Genomic DNA, 19,564 nt, shown 5'->3' with positions numbered 1-19,564 from the left:
TAAGATATTCATCAAAACTATTATTGAAAATGAAAGAAAAATGTAGACATCATATAACAATACTGACTCTAGACAGTAAGTGAAAGCTGTATTAAAAATTAACTATAATAAAGATAACTACAAAGGTAAATACAAAATCAGCATGATTTTATTTTTTTGTTTGTAACTACTCTTCTTATTTCTTATGTGATGTACAAGACAAGTGCATAAAACAATAATTATACATTTATGTTAATGGGCATGAAATGTATAAAGATGTAATTTGTGAAAGTAACAACATAATGGTGGACTGGATCTCTACAGGAGTAGACTTTTTGTATGCTATTGAGGCTTAGTTGGTATCAATTCAAATTAGATTGTTATACATTTAGGATATTAACAGTAAAATGTTTAGGAGTTTCAATCGTAGTTCCTAAGGAAATATCTAATAAATACACAGCATAGGAAATCAATATGGCATACTAAGAATCAGTTGAAGATGTAGAAAGGATGTAATGAAAGAAATGAGGGACATTAGGTATAAAACATAGAGAAAACAAAGAGTAAAACTGCAGAAGTTATTTATTATAAGTTATTTTAGATGTAAGTGGATTTGACTATTCAATTAAAAGATACAAATTGTCAGCACAGAATAAAATTATATATTCTAACTATATGTTGTATATAAAAAGACTCATTTTAGATCCAAAGACACACATAGTTTGAAAGTGAAATGATGGAAAAATATATTGCAAGCTGATAGTAACAAAAGGGAGCTTGAATGGCAATGCTAATATCAGAAAAAATAGACTGTCAGACAAAAAGTTATAAGATACAAAAAAAGTCATTGGTATCGGCCGGGCGCGGTGGCTCAAGCCTGTAATCCCAGCACTTTGGGAGGCCGAGGCGGGTGGATCACGTGGTCAAGAGATCGAGACCATCCTGGTCAACACGGTGAAACCCCGTCTCTACCAAAAATACAAAAAATTAGCTGGGCATGGTGGCGCGTGCCTGTAATTCCAGCTACTCAGGAGGCTGAGGCAGGAGAATTGCCTGAACCCGGGAGGCGGAGGTTGCGGTGAGCCGAGATCGTGCCATTGCACTCCAGCCTGAGAGCGACACTCTGTCTCAAAAAAAAAAAAAAAAGAAAGTCATTGGTATTGATAAACAAGATTGGGAATCTTACTACCAGCCTTACAAAAATAAAAAGGATTATAATAGAATGCTATGAACAATTGCATGCCCACAAATTAGGTAACAGGTGAAATAGACAAATTTCTGGAAACACACAAATTACCTATATTGAGTCAAAAATGAGTAGAGAATCTCAATAGACCTATAACAAGTAAAAAGATTAAATAAATGATAAAAAAAAAACTCCCCAAAATAACCATAAAATTCCAGGACGAAATGGTTCCTAGTAAATTCTACCAAACATTAAAAAAAAAAAAAATTAACACCAATCTTTCCCAAACTCTTCCAAAAAACAGAAAATACAATAGGAGGGAATACTTCCTGATGTTTTCTATTAGGCTGGCATTACTATGATACCAAAGCCAGATAAAGACAAGAACGGAAAAGTTACAGGCTAACATCCTTTGTAAATTGTATGAACATAGATGTAAAAATCCTCAATAAAATCTTAGCAAACCAAGTCTGATAGCATACTAAAATTACTTTGCACCCTGGCTAAGTGGGCTTTCTCTCAGGGATGCAAGGTTGGTTCAAAATAAGAAAAGAAATTAATGTAATGTATATTTATTGTTCCTTTAAGACAAGAAAAAGACAAGGATTCCTGTTTTTAATCACTGCTATTCAAAATTACGGTGGAAGTTCCAACAAGAGTAATTATTCAGGAAAAGAAATAAATGGAATTAGGTTGGAAATGATATGAAATTGTTATTATTTGCAGATGATGCAATCCTATGTTTAGAAAATCCCAAAGAATTCACAAAAGAAAATTCTACTAGAGCTAATAGGTAAGTTCAGTGAATATGAAGGGTACAAGATAAACTCAAAAAAGTCAGTTGTGTTTCCATGCACCAGCAATCCAAAATAGAAATTAAGAAAACAATTCCATTTGCAATAAAATCAAAACCAAATTACACAAGATTTAATTTAATTTAATCAAGAAGACAAAACATTAGTACACCAATTGAAAAGAATTAAAGGTCTGAATAAACAGAAAGAGTACTGCGTTCACAAATTGGAAGACAAAACTGTTAAGATGTCAATACTACCCAAAATGATATATGCAGTCAATGCTATGCATATGAAAATTCCAATAGTCATTTTGCAGAAATGGAAAAACCATCCTAAAATTCATATTGAAATGTGAGGGCCTGCAAGTAGCCAAAATAACATTGAAAAAGAAGAACCACATTGAAGGGTTCACACTTCCTGATTTCCTGACCCAACAATACTATGCCTAGGCATATACCTCAAATAATTAAAAAGGGATGATCAAACAATATTTGCACACAATTGTTTATAGCAACACTATTCACAACATCCAAAATGTGAAAACATCCCAAATGCTCATCAAGCAAATGAATGGATGAACAAAATACGGTATATGTATAATGATAGAATACTGGTCAGACACAAAAATGATTAACATACAAATATACTCTACAATGTGGATAAAACTTTGTTAGCATGCTAAGTGAAAGAAGCCAGATACAAAAGGTCACATCTTATAAAGTTTCATCTGTATGAAATCTCCAGCATAGGTACCTTAAGAGAGCAGACAGTAGATAGGGAACTGCCAGGGCCAAGGAGAGGGGAAATGGGATTGACTACTTAATCTAAGTGCTTTTCTTTTGGGGTGATCAAAATATTTTAGAAATAGAATGGTGATGTAAAACACTGTGCATGTAATAAATGCCACTGGATTATTCAGAAACAAGTCATATCTGTAATAATTATCACACTTGTCACCTAGTTCATGGAAATTTCACAAGGCTAAACATCCATTCTAATTTGAACCAGTTTTTTTCTCATGCAGCATCTTGTGCTCCCTATACTAAATCTTCAAGCTGCGTTTTAGTAACCTGGAGCTGCCTGAGCAGGAATTGGTTAATCTTGCCTGATGTATAGGTACTGTGGATCAGGCACTCCCTGATTTTGTTGACCCTGTGAGCTGGTGGTTTATGTTTACTATCTAAAGAGAGGATATCAAATACCACTCCTACAATTTTTGTAACATATCATGGGCCCTCTGGGGGACAGTAAAACATGTCAAATTTAGGTTCAGACAATAAAAAAACAAACAAACACACACGATGGAGACTTTATTGTTTAGTAATGGTATGCTAACATTGTCCTTATATATAAAAATCTGCTTATGAAACTAACGAGGTGAATTTCAACACAAAAATAAATAAAACATGTTTGTTATTGTGAATTAAATGAAATTAGTATCCTTCACTGCTCTAATGAAGCCTAATCTAGCATATATTTTGTGATATGACTTTGGTCTAATTACCTGTAGTTCTCTTTCTTCCATTTATGTACACCAGTTTTGTTTTTCTTGTCAACTTATACTTGGCTTGATATCATTATGTTTAACTCTCTCTTTCATCCTATTTCCATGTATTTGCCAGTGATTTTGTTTTGGAACTCTTCATTTAACTCCCTGAATATCTACCCAAGGTCACCGAGTGCTTGGTCCTCCAGGTTAGGTAACATTGAGTTTTGCCTAATGAATTGAATACATCTACACTTTCAGGGTGGGTATAGTCTCGCCATTGTGGTGGAGGGAAAGCACCTTGATATTACCTGTTCAGTGGTTGTTTGTCCACAAGGACCAAGGAGAAGGCAGAAGGGAAGCTGGTGCTTGTTTCAGAGTCCTGTGTTCCAGGCAATAACATCTGTAACGTTATACATGACAACAAAATCACCAGAGATAAAGACTGGAAGGTAGAAATGAAGCTGATATTATTTAATTATATGATGTACATATGGAAAAATTGAAAAACCCCCCACATAACCTACTGAATACTATAATATTAGAACAGTAAGATAATTTAGAAAATTTGATGAATAAAAGATAATCACATAGCTAACATTTCTACCCAAAGCAATAACCAGAAGCATGAGCCACCTTGCCCAGCTGCAAATACTTAAAAAATGGATGTGTGATTGCACACATCCATAGTGAAAATACGTCTTGGATTTTGGATAAAGTTGTAGAAAAATTTAAGAAGTCTTGTTGCACTTCTACCTCAGGTGTCTGTAAGGAAAAAAATAAAATGAGTAGAATGAGAAATCGAATTTTCTAATAGAAATGAATAGAATGTAACAGAATAGGATAAAATGAAAATTTAACTTTAGGTATTACTTTGGCAAGTTCAGCGCTGCTGGCATTTTTTTCCATTTAAGATACAGTATGAGGATTACATAATACATTGTCAACAAACTATAATATCTTTAAATCTTTAAAATGTATGATATAGATATAAGATTTCTTCAAAGACACACCAAAGTGGTTGGAATAGGTCTTCAAAGATAGTGTCCCTCAAGGAAACAACAATAAATCTTGAAAGGACAGCTTTGTTTGGGAGTTAAGGTAGGTTGAAAAAATACTTTTTGCTAAGGAAGGAATTTTATAAGGCTTTGAAAAAAAAAAAAAAAAAAACAAAGCCAAGTGACTAAAGAAAAATATAGTTAAAGAGAAAATTATTGCAGGACTAAAATTAGAAAAGGCAGATCAATAAATCCTATGCTAGATGCTAAAGTCTTAGGGCAATAGAAGGGTGTTGGATAAGTACAGGAGGCAGAGCAGGACTTCAAGCTAATCATGGAAATGTCACTTAGAATATTTGCACCTTAATCCTCCTTCAGCACCTGGTCTCTAGAAATATAGGTGATAACTCAAGTTTCCTGTTCTTTAGTTGACAATATACATAATGGGATTAGAGATGCTTGCCATATCCTAACGGGCATAACTATTATCAAGATTCATAAAATATTTTACAGATGATTTTAGACTAGTGACTGGTAAATCAGGTTTAGTAATTTAAGTAATACCATCTGAAATAAGTTTACTTTTACATATTGTTTTAATAGGATATTCAAATCCTAGACTTGAAACCACTGCAGTGGGTGATTGTCAGGCTGGATTAAGCCATGTGTCAAACAGTGATAACTATAATGAAGCTGGACCATGTATTAACCCAAGTATCACCGTGATTAAGGATATAAGTTATGGAGACTTGTGACCTGGGATTAAATCCCAACTTGCATAATTATTAGCTACGTAGACAATTTAACTGTAGACAGTTAAATATCATATGCTTCATTTTTCTTATCTGTAAAATGGAGAAAATATCACTTAATATCACATAATATTACAACATTATGAGCATTAAATTATATGAAGTACTTAGAACTGTGATAGACACATAAGTGTCGTCATTACATTGTAAACACAAAACTAGAGTTAGATTTGGAAAATATATACATTAAATATAAGAGATGTGCTTATAATATGTCTATATAAAGAATAAAATACAGACTTCCAGTGCTGAAGTGATGACATAGACACGAGCCGGCTTGACTGACCCCTACCCCAGACAACCAAAGCCAAATATACGGCACTGAGATCTTTACCAGTCATATCCCAGAACTCAAATAGAAGTTAATTCCCAAGGTCTCAGAGAAATAACATCTCCAGGCAAACAGTATGAGAATCCGATTTTTATATCCATGACACCCCTCACCCCAGTCTGTGTAGCACCAAGCATGCAGAAAATTTCCTGCAACTCCTGGTTTCTATGCTGCAAAAAGTGAGATATGGTGACAACCAGCATCCTCAGCATTTTGGGTTCTTTGCAGGAGACCTGACCATGTCTCCACCCATGGAAATATTCTGAGTGCCTGAGGGGAGACATATCTAGAGACAAAGAGGGAGGTGAGACTATCATCCACAATCCTGGAAACTTTACTTTGCCCCTCAGCCAAAGGAGATGACAAATCAGAGTGGTTGCTGGCAGCAACACCCTACAGGAGGTATGTTCCATGGTTCTCTGGGCACAAATCCCTTGCAAGGGCTTCCACTCAGCTGGGATATCCCCTTTGGGACCTCCCCCATTCTGCCCCAGCAGTGCTCTAGGGTCGTTTACTAGAGCTGAGGCAAACTTCGGCTTTAAGCATCATCTAGTGTGGAAACAAAGGCACTGGTGAAAAAAATATAAGAAATTCAATAGGTAAATTATGAAGACTCTCTAAGCTAACATAGCCAATTAAATCCCAAGCAATCCACAGGCTAGAATAAATAATCCTTCGATGAAAAGACACAGGAACATATCCACAAGAAACAACAGCACAAAGGGAACCATGACCTCCCCAAATGGACAGGCCAAGGAACCAGTGACCACCATAATGAGACAGTGATCCATGAACTCTCTGGCCAGTAATTAGAGTAGTTTAAAGAAACGTACTGATCTCCAAGATAATACAATAAAGTGACTCAGAAATTTATCAGAGATATTTAATGAAGAGATTGAGATAACTAAAACATCAAATGAAAATCCTCAAAGTAAGAAATATATGCCTAAACTGAAAAGATAGTTACAATTTTTTCAAACAAAATTTATAATAATTCACCTCCACCTGACCAGTCATATAAGAAATGCTAAAGAAAATGCTTCACTCTGAAAGAAAACAAAAACACTAACATGGAAAAAGAAAACATTCAAAGGTGCAAAACTCATTGGTAACATGAAGACAACCCCAGAATACTTAAACACCGTAATTGTGATGTGCAATCCATTTATAACTAGTACAAAGCCTAGAAGACAAAACTATCAAAAACAATAATAGCTACAGCAATGTGTTAAGCGATAGACAACATAAAATTATATAAATTGAGACAATCAAAAGTCAAAATCTGAGGGGAATGAAGTTAAAACCCCTGTCATCCTCTTTCTTGATTTGTAGTTCTTGACCACCAGGTTACAATTATGCTAGACCAAAGGGAATGTGATTTCTATGTTTAAAGCATAATTTTACTTTTTATATTTAATTTCTCCATTTACCACACTGTTACACATGATAGTATTTATTCATTTGGTAAATTGACTTAATAATGTTGTTTACACATCTAGAAGTAAATGAATGGAAATTTTATTCCATCTGCATGGTAAAACTCCTCTTTCAATATCTCAGAATGCATCATAGCAGTACATTTTATAATTATTAATTAAGTTAAATATTCAACATGGCTTACTGGGTCTTTAAAAAATAACACGTTTAGGGAATTGAAAATTGGTTTTGAATGACTTCTTCCCCTTAGAGAATTGTTATATTTTCTGTTAATCATAAATTTAAGAGTCATTGCATAGTTCTTAGGGCTATAAATATTAAGCTTCATTTCTTAATTCAGCCTGACTCAGATGTCTCTCCAAAGAACCAGGCATTTAGATGTAAAGTTTTCAGTGGGGATTTCTTAATTTGCTTTAATAAGATAAAAATATTGGCATCTGCTGTTTCACCTTTTTTACTCAGATAAAGTTTAGAATTTCCAATATTAAACAACACTATTATTTATTTTCTTTTTGAACTCTAAAGAATATTCCATTAAATTGATAATGCAGGACAGGGGAATTTGTTTGTAAAAGTTATAATTACTACTCCCGATTTATATAACTTACACATTTTGAAATAACAGTTTATAGGACATTTATGAAACCTATCTCAATATAATCACACTTCCCTGTACAGTGAAAAATAAAATATTAATGGACAGCAACAACAGAATATTCCTGTTTTAGTGTTGTTGAAAGTGGGTGGCCTTCACTAAATTTAACTTCAATACAAAGGAGCATGTTCACATTTCATTGGGTTATTTAACTTGATGGGCTCATCATGTGTTTTAAACTGCATAGGATATAGAAGGTATAATAAAATGTGAGTTATGTAACCTTCCCAAATAGTTTACCATAAATTTAATATATTACTCAAATTTCCATATATAAATGCTTTAAATATTTGCTACTTTCAGCAATGTGGTTCAAATATTTCCTCCCTATTATACTTTTAAGCCCCATCCCTTTACCCAACATAGACTGTAATAAGCTTTACATTATATTTAAAAGGCCTCACATCCAAACCCCCTCATTCCCTGTGATCCGCTGACTTCAAGTCTGGTGTTCTTTAAAATAAATATGAGTTATTGCATGGTAAGAAATACATATGCAATAGTATGGTAACATTAAAAGCAGGAGGGGATGCAAAATTCCATAGAGGAAGGGAAGAGAGGAAGACTAAAATAGATCATCTTATCAAGAAGCATATGTAAAACGGCTCCTCTCTTGTCTCATTTGATTTATCCTTGGTTTATAGGAAGCTGTGACAAATGCAAAAACATGCCTTTCCCATGGATTTCCTTGTCTGTTAAAGGACATGTTATCATTTCTATGAAAGAGACTTGTTTGCCCTTTCTGACTGCATTCTGAAAGAGTTCTTATTAGCACATAAAGGTTAATCAAAACACAAGTTGTATTCTGATGAAAAAAGAAACATTTTCCTTGGCCATCTGTCAACCCCCAATAAAATTTGAGAGCATCCTATTAAATTTTACTTCAAAGGAGACAATAACGTAAACTGCAAAATGAATAAATGAAATGAAAAACTAAGAGCATGTCTTATTCCACAACATACACATATAACGAAACCATAATGTACAGCACAATTATTATAAATTCGAATTTAAAGATATGATTCTCTTAGAATTAGTCTTTCTGTAAAAGTCGTTAATATATGCTATATTTCTTTTGCCTTTCATGACAAGAGAATTGTAATGAACACAAATTGTAAAAGGTGATATCCCATCAATAGCATTTAATGTTTTGAAGAAATAGCCTGGTGTACAAAGAGATAGGGAATTCATTTCTTTTTATTTATTTATTATTTCTTACCAGGAGAAGAAATGTAACTATTCTCTTTAAAACTGCTAAAAATCAAGCACTGAGGCAGCCACCCGATTGTTTGCTCCCTATGTTCCGTTACCGTTAAGATGAGCTCAAAGACAATTTAACCCTTGATTCAGGGTAAAAGTTTCTGCCAATCTGGTTCTTTTATCATAACCATCAAAAAAAAAATCACTGAAAATTAGTTTATACAGCTTATGTAGTTCATAATTTTTTTTTTATATTTGATCATTTTGAAATATGATGAAGCTCCTGCTAGGGCCCCCAAAGCAATCTCTTGACTTCATTTTCTCTCTCATTCTGCAACCAAGCCTGATTAATCTTCTCAAACTTCAACTCCAATCATATTACTTCCCAGATTAAAAGACTGCATTCATGCCCCAGTATGAAGTGATGTCTTCTCCACCCAGAATCTACCTAGAAATCAAAGTCCTTTGAAATTTAGAACCACCTTTGAGAGGATGGTATTTTATATTTGAGGCAAAACGCAATGTGTTTTTTCTCTTTTTCCAATTAGATCTGGGCTTTTGCTGCTCCATAACTCTGTTCACTACAAGTGTCTGCCTGTGGAAACCCCTGCTACACTTAAACAACACTTGATTTCCATGACACATTCCTTGTTTAAGATACCATTGCTTAAGAGTTAACAGGCAACTCTTTCAGGCAAATAAGGAGCCCAGGTCACTGATCTGACAAAAACGAAACAACGTCATTAACGATTAAATTAGACATTTTAATTGGACCTATATGAATGTTTATGTTCATTGAGGTGGTCATAATTAAGCATATGGTAAACATTAATAACAGTCTATTTCTGTGATTTGGTTACTTCTACTACTTACCTCTGGGGGAGGTTGCTTGGTGGTGGTTTTCCTCCCCTTTCCTCTTCACCCTAGATCACTGCATCTGAGTCGTTTTTCACTTCCCGTGCAACCTCTGGACTTGCTGCTGTTCAGGATCATGGCAAAGCCAGAGGTGGCTGTGTAAGAACTGATGGCAGGATATGGTCTTCACATCAGGAAGCAGGTAAACTAGGTACTATTGACTACTAAACCAATGCTCGGAGTACCGTGGTCCTCTCAGGGTAACCTTGGCCTTCTAACAGTGGCAACATGGAAGGACTAGACACTTTATCAGCCTTGTGTTCTCTGACACAGAGGCTCTGGTTTCCCCAGAAACTTTTCTCTCATCTTTCTTCATATTTCATTGATGTCAATTATTTCGTTATTAGCTAACAGACTGTGAATTTCTAAATGAAAGTATATGAGTAACAACAACAAAAACAGTTACTATAAAAAAGATCCAGAAATAAGTAAAGTGTGAAGAATAATCACATAATCCTACCACTCAGAAAAAAAATGCACTTTACCGTTATGGTGTATTTTCCCAGACTTAAATTTTTAATATATATATACAATAAAATATGTAAAATACATATTAATTAAATATATATACAAGAAAATATAGATAAAAATATATATTAAATTTTTTACATTTATATAAGAAAAGAAAAACTATGTTTATTGTTTCACAATGAGCTTCTATTGTGCACATTGTTACTTAGTGTTTTCTTTTTTGCACAGAATGTGTACAGTAAATATTTTATGTGTCAGTGTCTTTAGATCTAAATTGTCATATAATGGCCATATTGCATTTGAGTAGCTGACTGAACTATATGCATTTAACTAATCCCCTTTCGTTTGACATTGAGGTAATTTCCATCTTTTTCCTCATTTCCAACCACATTGTGATAAACAGTTTTGGTTACTTTGGTGATTATTGTGCCTCTGTTTTTGACCATATATTAGATATGATACCGGTTATGTTCCACATATTACTTCTCTAGTTAACATATCAAATTGTTGCCTCAAAAACCTTAGTTTCAAATGTCCTATGAAAACTAGAGTACTCAGAATTTTTTTTAAAAAGGGAGAAAAAAAAACAGATTATTTGTCACTACCCATGGGGAATCAAATCCAGTAGCTATAGGGTAAGCCTCAGCTACACATTTTGTTTGTTTGTTTTGAGACTGAGTCTCATTCTGTCACCCAGGCTGGAGTGCAGTGGTGAGATCTCCTCTCACTGCAACCTCTGCCTCCTGGGTTCAAGCGATTTTCATGCTTCAGCCTCCCAAATAGCTGGGATTACAGGAACCTGCCACTATGCCCAGCTAACCTTTGTATTTTTAGTAGAGACAGAGTCCCACCATGTTGGCCAGGCCGGTCTTGAACTCCTGACCTCAAGTGATCTGCTTGCCTCATGCTCCCAAATTCAGGCATTACAGGCATGAGCCACCACTCCCAGCCTGTATTTCTAAAAGCTCTACAAGATGATCCTGATATGCAACCAAAGAGCTGATATTAACATGCTACTCACATATTTTTTAGTCATTGCAGAAAAGGCAAGACTCTAAGTATTATTAACGCAGAATCTTATATAAGTATGTAAGATTTGACCTACTGAAATGTATAACCTTAAACTCAATCTACTACATATGAAATGAAGTGTGGAACTCAAGTAGTAAGATCACACTTTTTAGTCAAAATACCTTTACTACTCTTAGCTAAATGGCCAAGAAAGCACCCACATTGCCCAAGCCAAACCTTAATATCTAACTCATTTTGTCAGATGTATGTTATGATTAACATTTATCTATTAATTTTTTATCTAGTGTACTTCCAGCTTCAAAGGTACTATAAAAATAAAATGGCATTAAAAATCACTTTATTGTGGAAAGGGAACTTTGACAATTTTCAAATAGTTTTTCAATGGCTAGTCATATTTCTGATCATGTTGTTTACCATTGAGGTGTAAAGTTTGTAGTGCTTAAATCTATTTTTCCAGGGGTCACAGAATTTATTTATGCTTTTATTCTAGGAGTATAAATTCAGGTTGCAGACAAATAAGTAAGGCTTAGTCTAAGCAGTTGCACTTACTCTGTTAAGTAATAGGCATCAATGAAGGTGGATAAATTGGGGAAGAATCATAATGATTTGAATCTACATAGCTAGACAGTTTAAAGTTAATAAAAATAAGACACAAGAAAGAATTAAAAAGCAGGATGTTGATCATTCAACCAAAATGAGCTAGGAATATTCATAAGGCAACTAGAAATGTCATGTTTTGTGTGTTTGAATTGCTTATTCTGAAACTTGAACATTTAAAATTAAACGTTTGAGAAAAGAAATAACATGCTCAAGAGAAAGAATAGAAGATAGCAGAATGCCTGATGGCCAACTTTGAGAGACAGTCTAACTGTGGCATGAGACGACATTACAGTTTGCATTCCCTGCTCATTTCGTGTTGCACAGAACCAGGGATTATTAGAGAGATTCTCACTATGGATTTGGGAAAGGAAATGTGTAAGATGAGTCAGGACTACATGGAAACCATCAAAAACTACTGTGGTATGTTAAAAAAAAAACACAATAGATTGCCCAAATAAATTGGAAAATTATGTTCACATAAAAATGGGCACACAGATATTTATAGCTGCATTTTTTGCAGTGGCCCAAAGTTAGAAGCAACCAAAATATCCATCAGTATGTGAATAGATAAAGAAACTGGGGTATATCCGGACAATGGAATATCATTCAGCACTAAAAACAAATGAGCTGTCATGCTGTGATAGTTAATTTTTGGTGTCAACTTGACTGGATAAAGGGAATCTACGTAGCTGGTAAAGCACTATTTCTGGGTGTGTCTGTGAGGGTGTTTCTGGAGAAAATTGGCATGTGAGTCCTTGAACAGAATGGGGAAGGGCCTCTTTCAGTGTGGGTGGGCACCGTCCACTTTACTGGGGACCCAGATGGGATAAAATAGCAGAGGGAAGGCAATTTCGCACTTTCATTTTTGGAGCTGGAGCACCCTTCTTTTCCTGGCCCTGGACACCAGAATTTCACCTTCTCTGGCCTTTAGACTCCAAGACTCAAACCAGCAGCCCCCAGGTTCTCAGGCCTTCTGCCTCAGACTGAGAGTCACACCGTCATCCTCCCTGGTTAGGAGGCTTTTAAACTTGGGCTGAGCCACACTGTTGACATTCCTTGGTTGTCCAACTTGCAGATGGTCTATCATGACACTTCTCAGCCGCCATAATCACATGAGCCAATTCCCCAAATAAATCCCGTCTTATCTATCTATTCACTTATCCATTCATCTATCTGTCAATCTTCTATCTCTATCTATATATCTATCCATCCATCCATCCTATTGGCTCTGTCTCTAGAGCTCCCTCACTAACACACATCATTAAAATACACAGAGGAAACTTAAATGTATATCACTGAGTGAAAAAAGCCAATTTGAAAAGTCTACACACGGCATGATTCCAACTATGTGACATTCTAGAAAAGACAAAACTATGCAGACAGTGAAAAGATCTGTGGTGGACAGGGATTAGAGGGGAGAAAGATACAGTCTATTTTTAGGTCAGTGAAGCCAGTCTGCATACTACTATAATGTGGATCTACATCGTCACACATTTGTCCAAACCTACAGAATATAAAACATCAACAGTGAAGCCTCATGTGAACTGTGTATTTTGGGTGGTAATAATGTGTCCATGTAGGTTTATTGATGATAACAAATGCACCACTGTTGTGTGGAATGTTGACAGCAGCAGAGGCCATGCATGGGTGGGACAGAGTGTTATGGAAATTCTGTATGTTTTGCTCAAATTTGCCACAAACCTAAATAAAGAATTCTTCATTAATTAAAAAAAAAGTGTACTGTGGAATACTTGAAGATATTCATTCTGACTCAGAGAAACAAGTTAACTCATATTAGGAAGAGGCAATAAACTAAATGCAGAAAGTTGGACATTCTTTAGGGCTGTTTTTGATGATTAAAGAATAAAAAAATGGAGAGTAAAATAGGTATATAATACATAACAACCAAAATGAATGCTTGAGCCTATTTAAATGCTGAATTAAATAAATATGCTACAAGAAAAATATTTTGATTCAATTAGAAACATTCAGATATGAACCAGATATTAAATACTATTCCAATAATACTATGTGATTAGTTCTCCTTGAAGAGGTCCTTTACGTTCCTTGTTAGTTGTATTCCTAGGTATTTTATTCTCTTTGTGGCAATTGTGAATGGAAGTTTGTTCTTGATTTGGCTCTCTTTAAGTCTGTTATTGGTGTATAGGAATGCATGTGATTTTTGCACATTGATTTTGTATCCTGAGACTTTGCTGAAGTTGCTTATCAGTTTCAGGAGATTTTGGGCTGAGACGATGGGGTCTCCTAGATATACAATCATGTCGTCTGCAAATAGAGACAATTTGACTTCCTCCTTTCCTATTTGAATACCATTTATTTCTTTTTCTTGCCTGATTGCTCTGGCTAGAACTTCTAATACTATATTGAATAGCAGTGGTGAGAGAGGGCATCCTTGTCTGGTGCCACATTTCAAGGGGAATGCTTCCAGTTTTTGCCCATTCAGTATGATATTGGCTGTTGGTTTGTTGTAAATAGCTTTTATTATTTTGAGATACGTTCCGTCAATACCTAGCTTATTGAGGGTTTTTAGCATAAAGGGCTGTTGAATTTTGTCAAAGGCCTTCTCTGCATCAATTGAGATAATCATGTGGTTTTTGTCTTTGGTTCTGTTTATATGGTGAATTACATTTATAGACTTGCGTATGTTGAACCAGCCTTGCATCCCCGGGATAAAGCCTACTTGATCATGGTGGATAAGCTTTTTTATGTGCTGTTGCAATCGGCTTGTCAGTATTTTATTGAAGATTTTTGCATCTATGTTCATCATGGATATTGACCTGAAGTTTTCTTTTCTTGTTGAGTCTCTACCGGGTTTTGGAATCAGGATAATGTTGGTCTCATAAAATGATTTGGGAAGAATTCCCTTTTTTTGTATTGTTTGGAATAGTTTCAGAAGGAATGGTACCAGCTCCTCTTCATATGTCTGGTAGAATTTGGCTGTGAACCCGTCTGGACCTGGGCTTTTTTTGGGTGGTAAGCTCTTAATTGCTGCCTCAACTTCAGACCTTGTTATGGGTCTGTTCAGGGTTTTGGCTTCTTCCTGGTTTAGGCTTGGAAGGAGGTAAGTGTTCAGGAATTTATCCATTTCTTCCAGGTTTATTAGTTTATGTGCATAGAGTTGTTTGTAATAATCTCTGATGATGGTTTGAATTTCTGTGGAATCTGTGGTGATATCCCCTTTATCATTTTTTATTGCATCAATTTGGTTTTTCTCTCTTTTTTATTAATCTGGTGAGTGGTCTGTCTATTTTGTTGATCTTTTCAAAACACCAGATCCTGGATTTATTGATTTTTTGAAAGGTTTTTTTGTGTTCTGTTATATATTTTCACCTCACAATATACTTACATTATTTTGTACTGTGCTGCTTTGGTTTTCTTCATATCTCACTGATCACTGGCCTTTGAGGCTGAGTGCTCCTCTGGAGGCTGACCTTGGGGAGCCTAAGGATGGCTTGAAATGTCACGTCCATGCAGATGATTGCCAAATACATGTCATCAGCCCATCCCTCTCACGGGCATCCAAAATGTTTATCCATACATCTGACATTCCTAACCTCATTATCATAGATAGACATTTCATTCTTTACATCTCCAGAATTGAGTTTCTGGTCTCTCCTCACACATCTGTTTCACTAACCAGGTGGGTGGATCACAATATCAGGAGTTCAAGACCAGCCTGGCCAAGATGGTGGAACCCCATCTCTACTGAAACTACAAAAATTAGCTGGACGCAGTGGCAGGCACCTGTAGTCCCAGCTACCAGGGAGGCTGAGGCAGGAGAATCACTTGAACCCAGGTGGCAGAGATAGCAATGAGCCGAGATCGCTCCACTGCACACCAGCCTGGCTGACAGAGTAAGAGCTCATCTCAAAAAAAAAAAAAAAAAAAAAAAAAAAAAAAAAGAAAAAGAAAAAGAAAAACTGCTTTACCTAACCTTTCCTGATTAAATTGGTGAAAATTCTATCTTTTTAATTAGAGGGTCAGAAAATTAGAGTTGTTTTTGATTTCTCTCTTTTTCAAATAGTCCACATCCAATCCCTTAGGAAACCCTGTTGTCTTTCAAAATATATTTAAATATGATGTCTTCACTCCACTTTTCCTATTACCATTGCCATGTGAGTTAAAGATTTTTGGGAAATACCGTTTAACCAGTCTCTACGGTTCTGCCCTTTCCCTCATACCTCCCTCCTGTATAGTCTGAATGAAAAAGTTAGATAATTCTGTTTTTAATATAAGCTGATTTATATCAAATCTTCATTCAAAAACCTATGGATTTGTTTCATTGAGAGGCAAAGCCCAAGCCCTGGGAGATCTGGGTCCTTCTGTCTGTGGGCTTCCCTCCTGTTAAGATTGAGCCATGTAAAAGTTCATGTTCCCACCTTGAGGATTTTTTATTGACCTTGTTGAAGAAAATCCTTAGTCAAATTAAGTTTAACAGAGTTTAATTGAGCAAAGAACACTTTACCAATCTGGCTTCCTCTTGAGCCAGAGTGTGCTCAGAGAAAGTCCAGTGTAGCCATGTGAAGGAAGAAGATTCATGGACAGGAAAAGCAGAAAGTCATGTAGAATAGCTGATTACAGCTCAGCTTTTCCTTTGTTGGAACGCAGTTTGAACAGTTGATCACTTTTGATTTGCCAAAACTTAGTGATTGGCACAAGAGTAGGTTACGGTCTGCGTAAACCTCCATTTACGTTATGGTTCACTGTGTACAGAGAGAACTTTAGGATGGAATTGAAATATATAAGGAGGCAGCTTTAGGAGAATTTAACACCCTATAACGCAAAATTATTTATGTAAATTATGTACAACACTGTCTTTGATATCGGCCAATCCAATTACTTCTTTATTTTTAAAATTTTTTACGTGAGTTAATCACAAGATTCAGAAAGATTAAATATTTTTCCAAAATGAATATATTATGGAGTCAAAATTTTGATGCAAGTCTTTCTTTGACTCTGGGGTGCATATTTTTATCATTAAATTGCACTGCTTCTAATGCATTGATGGAGAAGTTGGATTCCCCATTGTTCATAGACATTTGTAAATATGTAAAAAGATCATCACTATTTTCATTTTTACTAATATTGCGCAGTAAGTTTTATTCACTATTACTAGTAAAAATTATTTCCCAGTACTTACCTCTTGTCCTAATCACATTTTAGATTTTACAAACTAATTCTGAAAATGGTTTTGTCTGAGTTCTAATTCTCTGTACTGAACATTGCTTGGCTTTTTAAAAAGGGTTTCAGATAGACTTGATTAAATAAATTTAAAGCTACTGCTTATTTTATTTTGCACTTAATTCTATTTTCAGTGTAAACATATGTATATATGTAGAGAGAGAGTTCTGGAAATTAATTTATTATTTTTTTTTTCTTACAAATTTTAACCAAAAGCTTAGTGTGTTCAGGGGATCCCCTAGCCTGCCACAGGATCATAAATTTAATTCTAGGGTAGTGTTCTAAGCTCTGCTCAGCTATCAGCATGGTAGTTTACTTTTCTCACTGGAAGTAAATGCAGTTTATATAACTTATTCACATCATGGACAGTGGCCAAACACTTCAAATTGTGCCGTACATTTTGCAGTCTCAAAACTTTGTGAGCATAAGATGAAACAAACATTTGTCTTGAAGGTCCCAAGCATGCCCTTGTCTGTGTGATAATCCATGGGCGGCCAAAAATATCATGCTAACATATTTCTGAGCAGTGTGCAGCATATACAACATTTCTTAATAACTCAAGATTTATACTATCTTATTAAAATGTAATGTAGGATTTTATTCCTGTTAGAGTTCATTTGAAATCATGTTTATAATCATGGGTAATTTCATTGTCCAGTGCATTTAAAATAAAAATTTAAATGCCTCATAATTCAAAACTCCATCACATTGGGAACATTCTGTATGTGAATTTCTTATATCAACATAGCAGGCTAAGATAAGGGAAACTTTTCTATCCTCAGACGTTAATGAAGAGGTTCAGACTTGATGTTTGGGGCACCTTTGAGAAACCTTTCCGTATTTTCCAGTGCAATACCTAAGCAGTGCCTCATGCAAGAAGCAAACTCTCAATTCTCTTGTTTCTGCCCTTAACTTTTCTTTTTCCTGTAAAGTTGAATGGTTTACCTTTCATCTTAACAAATGCGAATATTCTAAGGCAAGGTTCATGTCTCTATAATTCATTGCAGCACTAAAAAAGAAAACGTATCTGGGTGATGACACATACAACCACTTAAAATTTCATGTCTGACCCAAAAGTCAATTCCAGATTAATGAAAGACAAGAGTCAGATAAAACTATGTTCCTAATTTGCTTAGGCTTAATGTGATTTTCCCAAGCTCAGTTCATGTAATAAATTATTGACTAATTCCAAAGGCCCTACTAATAGTTGTATTGCTATGAAACCTACTTCACATGGTTCTCACGGGGCACTTTTCTGGGAGTATACACACAAATGAAATTTATTTTTCTACCGGCCTAAAGGATGAGTTGTTATTTGAGTACTAGGTTGTAGGGAATCCATGACCCCCACATGTTGGTGCACCAGAATGTAGGGATCCATGAGTCCCACACTGGGCTCCAGAATGTAGGGAGTCAGCCCTGTATCACCTGTGGGTACCCTGAGTTTTGTGGTGGCCAAGAATGAGAAAAAGACAGATTAAGAGAAAAAGTGGAACCAGGAGGCCATCACTTTATTACTCTGGAGGAAACAGTGAAGGCCCCCAGCTGTGATCATCCACACTATGTATTGATTACAGAGAGTTTATTCTATAGGGTAGGGGTAGAGTGATGATGGGATGAATCAGTGAGCCGGAACTGGTGTAACATCCTAAGGATTGATAACAGTGGCAGTTTGGGAGTTTCACAAAACAAGAACATGTGGTTATCTTTAGTTTGTTATTTATGTGCAGATGATGGAACGAGGGCCTTACAAGGAGCCTACAAGTCTGGCTACGTCATAGTGCTACGAATGGCTTTTACGTCCTTGAGCACAATGTTTATGGTAACAGAACCTAGATCACCCTACACTGGAACATGAGGCATGGAGAGGCCTTCCTCCTCATTGGCCTGCTGTGGCCTTCCACAGTTTGTTCTTCCTTGTTTATATGGTACTCATAACCAATTTGTGTAGGCAGTCTGTAAGTCCTTTCTCCTTTGCAGTGTTTCCCAGCACTAGGTGCTCCTAAAAATTACTCAGCCCTCATTTCTGGCCAGGATCTTGATGAAACATTTTGCTCCTTGGCTTCAGTTTGGGCAATTCACCTCTTATTCTACCACAGAATCTACCCCAGTCCTTCCACACTTCGTGTTCATCACTGTGGACCTGAAGGAAACACAGTTGTGCTTTTATTACTGCATGGAAACACCCATAATGAGATAATTAAAAAAAAACAATAAAATACCATTGGACATGTTTCCCAAGGAATTTTCAATCGCACCATTAAACAAAGAGACTTTGACAATAATTCTACCTATTGGCTTCACATCTGCTGTTATTTTCTAGGTTGCTACATAGAGGCAGATTAAGGATTATCTGTCTAACAGTGATTTATAAATTGAACCTAACACATCATTCTTTAAATTCAATTAGTGTCATCCCTAAGAAGTTGAAATAAAATACCCTTTGCATTTGCTATTTATACT

The 19,564-nt window shown here is 35.5% G+C and overlaps 1 long non-coding RNA gene across 1 annotated transcript in view; it reads left to right on the top strand.

Moving 5' to 3' along the window:
* Positions 1 to 9,874: 9,874 nt before the first annotated feature.
* Positions 9,875 to 19,564, top strand: part of LOC119471084 — a 41,678-nt gene continuing 31,988 nt past the window's right edge. Inside the window, exon 1 of the long non-coding RNA XR_005200078.1 lies at positions 9,875 to 9,938. This is a non-coding gene — a long non-coding RNA (uncharacterized LOC119471084). The remainder of the gene's footprint in view (positions 9,939 to 19,564) is intronic.

The sequence above is a fragment of the Cebus imitator genome, unplaced genomic scaffold (assembly GCF_001604975.1).
Source record: "Cebus imitator isolate Cc_AM_T3 unplaced genomic scaffold, Cebus_imitator-1.0 Scaffold49, whole genome shotgun sequence".
Classification (NCBI taxonomy): Eukaryota; Metazoa; Chordata; class Mammalia; order Primates; family Cebidae; genus Cebus; species Cebus imitator.
Note: the sequence above shows the minus strand (reverse complement) of the source record. Positions and strands in the feature narration are given on the sequence as shown.